General features: G+C 38.4%; 1 long non-coding RNA gene across 1 annotated transcript; it reads left to right on the plus strand.

The window, feature by feature from the left end:
- Window positions 1-8344: 8344 nt before the first annotated feature.
- LOC121904989 lies at window positions 8345-10587 on the plus strand. Its single transcript, XR_006098332.1, has 3 exons — window positions 8345-8425; window positions 8905-9010; window positions 9110-10587. It is a non-coding gene; the product is annotated as an uncharacterized LOC121904989 (long non-coding RNA).
- The last annotated feature ends 633 nt before the right edge of the window (window positions 10588-11220 follow it).

An 11220-nucleotide genomic window follows, 5' to 3' on the forward strand; every position in this document is an offset into this window, starting at 1 on the left:
TTTTGCCTTAGAGGACAGTCACACCACGCTGTCAAACCATGGTAATAGATTCTATGTCCATTTATGGCAGATGACAGTTTGTAAAACTGTCCTGTCTAGTGTGCTTTTCTGTTCTGCATACTGAGGTCATGTCGTATAACAGCTCTGACCCTGCAATATTTTGGTCCTGCTCCCATACAGGGCCAGTTTGTAATAAGTTGTCTGTTTGTAATGTCCCTGCCCTCAGCCATGTTGCATCAGTAAACTGACTCAACATATGTAATGTAATGAAGTCTGTCACAGTGTTAACGTACTCTTATTAATGCAAACTGAACACATGCTGAAGCTACTTTACACAAAAAAGCACTGGGATGTTGTCTTTAAATTGAAAGGCAGCTGCAGGATGTGTCAACACAGTCAGTTAATGTCCAACTTCTTATTTGATAATAAACTGATCACATCTGGGGCATGTTGGTGGCCCCGCAAGAGTAAAGGCTTGCACATATCCCAATGTTATGGAAAAAAACAATCATGTAGGTCCACAGGGACTTTTATTAGGGCCAGGGGTTTCACTAGATCAGCAGCTTGTTTTTATAAATACATTTATTTTTGTGGTCATATGTTTCTTATTGAAGGGTTGATTTATGATTAATAATGTCAAAATTTGTGTAACAAAATAAAATTATCGAAAGGCAAAGGTCCACTTTTTAGCTTTTTTGAGATGGTTTGAATTGAAAAACAATAGCATGAATCATTTCAGTTGTTTCCAACCTTAACTAAATACTTAAATGTAAGCCAAACCACAATCTTTCTCTAACTCTAATTAAATCGTGTTTGTGGCTAAACCTAATCCAACCTTAACCATAGCGTTGTCACATCATAAAATGGTTTTATTTTTACAGAAAGTGATTAGTAACAATTTCAGAAGGCATATACAAGTTATGTTGTCTTACCGACATGGTCAGACCATGTGACCATGTGACTCTTACATGTGTTGTTCTGGAGGGCAGTTACAAACATATATTTTTATTTAATTTGGTTGACTTGGCTTTTTGGAACTTTCATTCAGTCTGTTCCCAAGGTCAACAAAGAACTTACATCTTTATTTCAAAATGTATTAAATTAAAGTCCTATATTAAAGGTATAATATGCAGGATTTTCCTAAAAAAACAATGTATAATTACTCATACAAAAGTAACCCCTGTCAATCACCACTCATGACCCACTAGAAGTGTGTGGTGGTGTATTTATCTGAGACTCTGCCCTCTGCCTGTATTGCTGTGTTTCTGGGCTTCAACCTTTGGGCATTGGGTGAGTAGCCCTCAGCTAATAACAACATGCAGGGTGTCAGTGTAGGACTCTATAAAAATGTAGCAACATAGACAAGAGGAAGCATGAAAATGGTGAACACAGTGCTGATATTCTGCTTGGTCAACAGTTTTGTCAGCGAGCAGTTGCTGTCGACTTGAGTAAAGTATGACCTAAAGTCTGTTTCATTCTGTCCACTGTGGACTCTGCAGCAGACTGCTCTCTGCTCTGTGTGTGTGTGTGTGTGTATGTGAGTGTGTGCGCGTGTGCGTGTGCGTGTGTGTGCAGGGCAGCGCTGCGCAGTGCAGTTCAGCGCAGCGCAGCGCAACGCAACCCTGCCCTCGTGCATACATGCACGGAGAGCAGAGGAGAGAAACATTGAGCCGGGGAGGAGGGGCCAACTTTGAATGTTGTGTTTACAAACAGCAACCGACAAACCCTGCATAATCCTTTAATAATATCACATAAAATCAGATTAACCTATTAAGAGAAGGTTAAACAATATCTGAATCAAATGAATCCTATGTTGCTGGACTAAACTGAACTTTAAATGCCTGAAACATTGTCAACATACAGATGCTGGCTTCCCTCAAATCCATTAGCTGTGGTTAAAAACGACATCATTAAGGAAAATACTGAGATACAAAGTTAAACTTGAACAGGAATCTAGCAACATGAACACCAGACAAGCATTTCAAAAACTAAAGACCCTTATTGACCCTTACCTTACCTTCTCCACAATAACTGATCCTGTCACTTTTTGCAAAAAGACCTGAACACTCTGTGTGCCTGTTTTGACACCCTTCGAGCTGCTGAGAGCTCTACCTGTCCCAGAATCACAGTGGCAGCTGTTGGTAATGAATGCAGTTAAATGTGGTAAAAATGTCCCAATGTTGCAGTTTAAACATGGTTAAACATGACAACTGTTGGTTATGAATGCAGTAAAATGTGGTAAAAATGTCCGGTTGAAACGGGAAGTGAGCAGTGGTCTCGAACAGTCGTCTCCTGCTGCCTTTGCAACTTGTCCGGTTGAGAGGGGAAGTGAACAGTGGTCTCAAACATCCAGCCATCCACCCTACCCATTCATCCTCCAAAGGAAATGCGCTTATATTGACGTCATCTTAACTACGTCACTTCCCTGGGTCATAATTACTATGGCGGCCAAATGGTGTCTGTAACTCAAAGGTGACCTCCAGCTTACCGATAGATGACAAGGGTCTACTGAGCTGAGGCAAATCTATGGGTCCTGATGACAACTGATAACAACCATTTAATGGGCTGTTAACATCAGAAGCGGATGCTTCCAATCCTTAACCTATTAGATCTCAATAACAGAGCCATCACTCGCATGGCACTCACCATAGCACATGACCCTGGACATACCCTCACCCCCTCATCTGGTTGCAGATACAAGGCACATTTTAGTTTTGTCCCCCTCTGCTATCACAAAATCACAAACGCACTATTAGCCTTTTTGTCTACATGTATGTTGTGATGAAACTGTATGTATGTGTATATGTATATATGGTACTGTGCAAAAGTTTTAGGCACTACAAAAAAAAAGGCCATGAATAGTTTTATCAATTAACCTCATACAAAGTTCAGTAAACAGAAGAAATCTAAATGAAATCAATGTTTGCTGTGAGCAGCTTTGCCTTTAAAACAGTAGTAGTTCTCCTCGGTTCACCTGCACAGTTTTTCAGGTACTTGGCAGGTCGGTTGTTCCTACATCTTGGAGAAGTTGCCACAGTTCTTCTGTGGATTTCGGTGTCTCAGCTGCTTCTGTCTCTTCATGTTAATCCCAGACTGACTCCATGATGTTGAGATCAGGGCTCTGTGGAGGCTGAACCATCTGTTGCAGGACTCCTTGTTCTTCTTGTTGATGAAGATAGTTTTATACGACTCTGGCTATATGTTTTGGCTTGTTGTCATGCTGCAGAACATCAGACAGACATCAGATGCCTTCCTGATGGTATTGCATAACAGACAAGAATCTAAACATCCACAGTACCTAAAACTTTTTGCACAGTCCTTTATGTATCTATGTTTTGGAGGCATGCACAACCCACAATGCACTGTGGAAACAAATTTCCCCATGGGAACAATTATTAACTGTTTTCACATAGAACAAGTTAGTGGTCATAGTATTCTAAGAAGCATGTGATGGACAAAAACATATACGAAGTAGCCACAAACTGAACTTTAAAGAGCACAACATATTTTTTTTTACAATATGAACTTTATATATGGAATTTATATTAAACAAGATGATTGGACTTTCAGCATTGGTTTAATCTGTCAGTTCATTTCAACTCAATTTAATGTGATTCAGTTCAGTTCATTTTAAATCAGTTAATTTCAGTTAAATTAAATTGGTATAGAAAAGTTATGCTTGCCAAAGTGACATAAGAGGAAAGAAAAGACATGGGGCTGTTAAAATCAAAAGAATGTATCTGCACTCTGCTTGATAAATTATATTTAAATGATTATTAAGTGCAAAGCTGACATTTTGTCCATGGGTGGTACTAGAGGAAAGCTCATGGAGTGTTCAAAATAGAAAGGACTCATCATCTGGGGAGCATTAATGTTCTTAGGGAGACGCATCTGCCAGTTCTTTTTCTTACTGGTGCATCTTGAGGTGTTCCCAGGCCAGAAGGGATATGCAGTCCTTCAAGCACATTATGGCTCTACCCTGGGGTCCCAATTGGATGTCGCTATAAAACCTCCAGAGGGAGGTATCAGTATCAGATGCCCAAACCACCTCAACTGACCTCTCAGTGTGAAAGAGCAGCAGTTCTACACCAGCTCCCTCTGGATGTCTGTGGTCCTCACACTGTCATTTGGTTACAGGGTTGGAGTGTAGATCCACTGGTAAATCTTTACCACTACAGTCCAGTATGACACTTGCATCATTTACAGGACTGCATCAATCCACCTGTCGATGCCCCTGTCTATCTTACCCTTATCTGAGATACTTGAACTTCTTAACTAAACTTATTCGAGTGACTTACCATGTCATCAAATCAGTTCAGAACTTTCTGGATCGTCAGTGCTTTGTTGTTAATTTTTCAACAAATACATAACCAAACAAACTGCAGTCATATCCATCATCCCTAAGGTGGATGACAGTGACTGGATCAGATTTAATAAAATGTTAATATTGGTCGCAAATATCAATGCAGTGCTGGTACATACACACCAAGGGACAGTGTGAACATTCTCTCCCTGGCCAACGTCGTTGTTTGTCTAACTGTGGGAGGAATAATTGAGTTTAAGCATTAGGCTGAGCAGTGGGAGACAGTGTAATATGTAACAGGGTAAAGGAAGAGGGAGATTTTTTCCCTGTGGGCTGAATCTCCAGACTCCTCCACTCCTTGAGCCACCATTTTGATGAAATTAACAATCCTCTTCACCCATCTTGCCCTCCATCCTCCAGCTCTCTCTGTCCTAAAGAGATTAGACCACTTCAGGAACATTATTCAGATTGTTTATCACTCTCAGCTCCAATTGAAATGAAGTGGATTCTGTTACACTGAGGGCTTCTGCAGAGATCTAGATTGCACTTTTTCTCTGCCTTTCCTTTTACCTCAGAATTATTATCTCCCATTTCTTCATCATTCTTGTTTATTCAATGATTTATTTGCATATATCTGAGACTCAGTCAATGATAATTTGTTGTGCTTTTGCCGCCTGTATTCAGTACAGTTATTTCATGTAAACTGTATAAAAGAATAACTCATACTGTAATGCACATATTATTATAATGGCTTTGGCCTAAAGATAAATTCAGTAAATTTGAAACCATTTTCTTTAACTAGACATAGACAGTATCTCAGGTTGCTCATTCAGTTTTGATGACATATATACACACTATGGGGTCAAAAAGTCTGAGACCACTTTCCCATTTCCAATTCACTTAAATTGGAAAGTGGTTTTGGGCCACACTGTATATATATATATGTATAAAATTTATTTTTAAACTGGATCCATTACTGGTGTATACAGATTGTTTAGTAAGGCCCCTTTAGGATCAGCTAATCACACCACTCCTCATCCTCTTCTAAAAGAATGCCCTGAAAAAGTGAAGAAAAATCATTCAGTTATGATTTCAGGGTTCTACTGTGGCTGTGCAAGAGTATGTTCAGCTGCCCAAAATGACTGATATTTAGATATTGTTGAGATCATAGTGTGTTAAAGTAATCAGCAGCCTCTCTGATCTTGTAATGACATTCACAAGATCACCACCATTGGTGTCTTCTCCCTATTGATATGCAGTATGTGTTATACTGAATGTGGATCTTTTAAATATGTCAGAAATCCTGAAAGGTTATTTTTTTATCTTGTGATGTATTTCTTATGATTGATAAGTTATCTTGTCCTAAAGAAATATTAATAACGTGTGCAAACAAGATGGATCTAATATCTTGTGCGCACAAGATAATATTTTCTTATCTTGTATGCTCAATATATTATCTTTTGGGACTTTGGGGGCTCTGTCAGTTTCTCAAGACATTGTTTGTACAGCTTAATCACATGTAGTGTTTATACTTTCTCTGTTTGTTCTGTGGTGTATCTTCATGCTGCAATCAAATTGTTCATTTGGATTCTAATAAAGACTAAACTGAAGACTGTGTTAAAAATTACATTTACTACTACTGCTACTACTAGTGGAGGGTATTGCCTGGATAATGTTTAATGGTAATATTTTTTCAGTCCAGGAAGTGTTACATTATAGAACCACACAGAAATCACAGGAAGGGTTGGTAGATAAAGCCCTGAGGTCCTGTGTCCACAATGTTGTTAATTTACTTGCCATGAGCAGATATTGTACAAAAAACAATGAAATACTTTGGAAGTGAACTTGTTGCAGATATGTTCAATTTGCACACTGTGTGACTGATACATTCATTAAAAATGTTACTAAATGATATCATTTATTTAAAACATCTTTGCTGTTACAAATTAGTAGCACATAAACACATATTAATGGAGACTGCTACAGTGAGTGAATACAGTCACTACAAGTCATGTTTTAAGAATCAGGCGTATAATCTTCAGCAGGGTCATTTAGGGATTTAATCACTCCCCTGCTGTGAGGAGGCTAGTGGGCCTGTATTTAAATGTAATTGCCGTCCCATGCTCCTGACCTCTTCTGGGATGTCTCAATCATTATTTGATGTTTTTGTCAGCTGTCTGATAATGTGAGTGTTTGGATGAGCCAAACTGTTGCAGGGAGGGAAATTACAGTCAGCTAATATGATATGTCCTCTGATAAAACAATATATACTGTCTGCTTGGCTTTGGTAGGGCTGAGCGGACAAAAGGTAATTTAACTCTCAGTGCTAAATCTATAGTAAAATTCTTGTATGGTCTCAAGGGCACCCTGTGTTGATATTCACCCACCTGCATATCAGTGTGCTAGAATTAGATCCAAAGAGTTTCATGCCATGAAGGCCATGAAATGCAGGAACAAAATCCATTCATGTGATGCCGATATCACCAATGGATACTCGCAGTCATTCGTGTAGATTAATTTCGTCACATCCATTGTTAATTAGCAGAGATTGGGGAGAAGCCGTGATTATCAAATGAGCTTAGTGTATTTAGCTGGGACTAATCCCTAGCTTCCCTTGTTTATGGGATTTGATAAGGGAGACAGTGGTGAGTCAGCTGGAGAGGTGACAGAACAACTGGATTTACACACAGCTGAAACCAAGCTGAAACACAGATTAAACCTGTTTCAGATCTCACTGTGCTTCCTCATCATTGTTAATGAACATAGTCAAGCAGAACTACATTTGTGTTTTCAACAGATATTCAGCATCTTTTGGGGAATTTGTCATGGAAATTATCACATTTAAAGAGCGCAACTAATATGTGACTTGCAGGTGTGGACAAATAGTTGTTATTCACCTCTGACAAATTTGACTTTGAATATATATAATGTAATTTAAGGATTATTTTGAAGACAGATACTGAAATAGATATATTTTGTTTGCCAGGCTTTTGATATACTTTTTTAGTTGAGTTCACATAGATGCTTAAATTCAGCTACAACACAAAAGATAACTGCATTTGATAAGTGAAGCGTGTTTGGTCCATGCATGAAGTATAATTCATCTGCAGTTGTTCATGTTGTATAATGAAAAATCCAATTTCTGGGGGTATTTCCTAAGTTAGGGGTAAGTTCATTGTCCTAAAACGTGAAATGCAATTCAGCACACCAAAGCATCAGCTTGTTCCATTATCCAACTTGTACAATGAAAATTGAAACAAGAAGTCGAGCACTGGAAACAGAGACAGCTCACCTTCAAAGTAAAAGTTGCGGGTTTTGAAGTGTGTTGGCTGCAGCTCAATTTAAGGAGGGCTAAAATAAATAAATAAACAAATCGCCTAAATAATTAACTTAATTCATAACCTGTTTTACACACTTTGGAGATGAAATTATGTAAAAGGAAGCAGAGGCGGTGGAACCAGCCTGGGGATTTTCTAAGTAAATGTGGCATGTGTTACAGACACTGAGCCACTGCAAACATTAACATTTAGTACCAGTTAAGTCCAACTTTATGTGTTTGTGATCTTGTTGTGTGCATGACTTTATCTAAGTCATGACTAAGTTAACCTCTCCAACCAAACACGATTTAAACTGTTTACCTGTCCACCAGCGTAGCTGTTAGCTTCAGAGGATAACCAATGCTAGCAATGCTAATTGGTTTGTAGGTAAATTAGCTAGCTGTTGTAGCTAACAAACTGCTGTTTTATGCTGACGATACTTGTTTATTATTGACTGTTTTGCACATCATGTGGATCTGCATCTAAGTCTGTGTGAAATGTCTACATTTGTGGTAGAAGTGAGTTAATTAGACCCTCTTCAGTCATATATGTAAGGATTAGAGGTGTTGACATGCATTTTGGGTTTATTAAGCTCTAGTGTGGTCTTTGTGTTCACAAACATGTTACTAGCAATGTGTTTGTGCCTACAGACTACAAAGTAAAGAAATGTTCTAAATAATATAATAAATATCATGTGTCACTATATTTGACAGGTGTGGGTCCACCATGGGTAGGCTGATGCATAAACTCACACTATGACTGCACCAAGATAACCTGGAAACAGCCAGCTGGAAACTAGCAGCTGGTAAGTAGAGAGAAGGGTAGAGTCCATCATTGAGACAGTGACACCTTTAGGTTGTTTTGGCTCTGACATGGTCGATTTGAAATTAAACAATGAGTGAAAACTATTTGACACCAAATATTAGATATCATGACTAAAGTTTGTTTTAAGTAGTTCTTCTTGTTTCTTTGTTTTACTAGAATTGGAGGACTTCAGTTACAAGTAATAACTAAAGCTGTTCATCTGTGGATGTCACACCATCATAGTAAAGAGGAAAGATTAACCTCATAGTGATGGTTTCATGTCAAAGCCAATGGGTGAAAGTACAGATAAATTACAACAGAACAAACACCTGTGAATTTAGTCTTTCTTGAACAATTTTAGCAGTTCGAGTTACAGTTCCCTTATTAAACCTTTGCTGGTGCAACAACTTAGCATTAAATATGTGGCTCTGCTGGTGTACATAATATGTTGGGACTTTTTCAGGGAATTTTTCCTTAAAGTTTTCCAGGTTTACTGGCTCGCACCACTGCACTGGCTTCCTTCACCTTGTTCATCTGTCGCAGGCTAGCAAGATGTACCAGCACTCAGGCTTTAAGGAGCATGGAGGTATGTGTAGTAAAAGTTAAGTGAACGGATTCACACTGAATTTATCATCTCACCAAGACATCTGTTTGAAACTTAACAAAACATTTTCTTTTATTACAGAGTTTCCAGAGAACCAGAGTAGAGAGTTTGTGGGACACCAGGGAAGACAGTTGTGGATGGAGTATCGCTCACCTCAGATGCTTTTGTTGGGTTTCATGTCTGCTTTCTGAGTCCCTAACTGTACCTATCAAGACTGGCTTTCACAGTGAAACATAGTTTTCTTTTCAGTGCAAAGGACGAAGACACACATAGTGCTGGGTCTTTAGTAATTGAAAAATGAATAAAAAATTAATTTAGAATTAGTATTAATCAGTGATCATATACACAGCCTGGCCTAATCCTTCTGTAAGAAAGAATGCAGCGATCCAGAGAGGCACCACACAGTTTAATGCCAGATGTTTTATAAAAGTATGACAAGATATGTGATATCAATGAAAACAACTGTAAACAAGAAGTAAGAAATCCATGACATTTTGAGTCCTGAGTGTATTAAATACACACTACAGTACCTGTACATGAAAAAAAATTGGATTTAAGCACTGTCTTTTAATTTAGTGGATGGTTAGAAGAGATAGTTAATCTTTACACAGTGCACACATGAAACATGTACAGTGGCTCATACTGGTCCCATAAAATGAATTCTTCATCATAAATCATTGTGGTATTGTTTTGTTGGATTTGTATTCATCAGTGATGGTGTACGCAACATGGTCTAATTCTGTCAGTAAAAAAAATGCAACATTTCATGAAATAAAGTTAATTTTACTTGTGTATTGTGTCCCTTCCTGCGACTGTTGGAGATAAAAACATCAGCCTATTAAAAGTCTAAATGTCTTAAATAAGTGAGGGGGTTATAAATACCTGCTTACTTAAAGGCTCTATATGTGGGAATCAGAAATTCATTCTCATTAGTGACACCGGTGGCCGTTAGGTGAGCTGTAGTCAACATCCTGTTGGCTTGTGCTTGCATGCTCGCAGCATGAGACTATTGCAGGTGATGTTTTTCCTCACTTATACTTCTCATAATTACATAAACATCTCTAATGCTGTGTTTTGCACTGTGTTTCAGCAAAGCATCTGTCACTCTCAGTCAGTCAGCCCCCTCCCCCAGTTTATGTAAGTGCGACTGCTCACACACAAACACACAAGTAGAGGCTCATGCTGCGCTGTGACTGCTGGCCAGTGAGAGTCAATCCAAGCCCAACCTGCAAAAATATGCATTAATTAATCAATCGAACCTGACCCGCAAACCACCAATTTTTTTTTGCCAACCATATTTACTAAAAACCAGTAGGCTCGGTGAGCAGTGGCTGGGGAGCAACATGCTGTGGTTTTGTTGTGAAATGTGTGCTAATTACGACCTTTTGACTACCAACAGAAAAAACAAAAAGGGTAAGTTATGTGTTGCTATTGCTTTGGAGCTTGTTTTCTGCTCCTTTGTTGAGGAAATGTTGTTTTAGCTGTGTGTGCTCAGGAGTGGGTGACTTGTCATTATGGGGATGTTTTTTTGTAAAATGTGTAGTGGTTGATGGTGGCAGCTAGCTATCTCATTAGCTGGAGAGCTAATATCTGCAGGGTGTTGCTACTTGGATAGCACTGTTTTTGTTGTGTTGTTGTGGTTATGCCATTTGTTTGCAAATGTCACATCCTTTGGATTTTCACGGAAAATCCACCCCGGGTCCTTCACATAGAAATCAGTCCACAGGCTGTTACAGACAACCGAGAAAGTTGGAGAAGGTCTCATTTTTTAAGTTATGTTACGACCCATTCACTCACTGGCAATAAAAAATGATTAATACATGTAAATTGCTTCACAATTCTATGTATAAAACCTTTGAAGAAATGTGTTTATTTGATTTTATGGGGGAAAAACCATCATTAAAGGATGTTTATAGATTGTTTGTGTAGAATGCAATATATTAACAGTAAGTGCACAAATAATTTATTGTAATTTGGAATTTTCACTGAATTAATTCAGTTACACATTAAGGCATTTTGAAACTGTCTTGTAAAGGAGCTGTAAGTTATCAATTTACATTCTAATGTTTCAGTTTGAGGTGAGTCCTCTCAACACAGCATATAAAACATGGCTACATTCACAATGACACCCATATCTAGGCCGTCAATTTTCAGTACAGCCATAGTGAGGTTGTTGGCCTGCATCACATAAA

Source organism: Thunnus maccoyii, chromosome 10, assembly GCF_910596095.1.
Source record: "Thunnus maccoyii chromosome 10, fThuMac1.1, whole genome shotgun sequence".
Classification (NCBI taxonomy): domain Eukaryota; kingdom Metazoa; phylum Chordata; class Actinopteri; order Scombriformes; family Scombridae; genus Thunnus; species Thunnus maccoyii.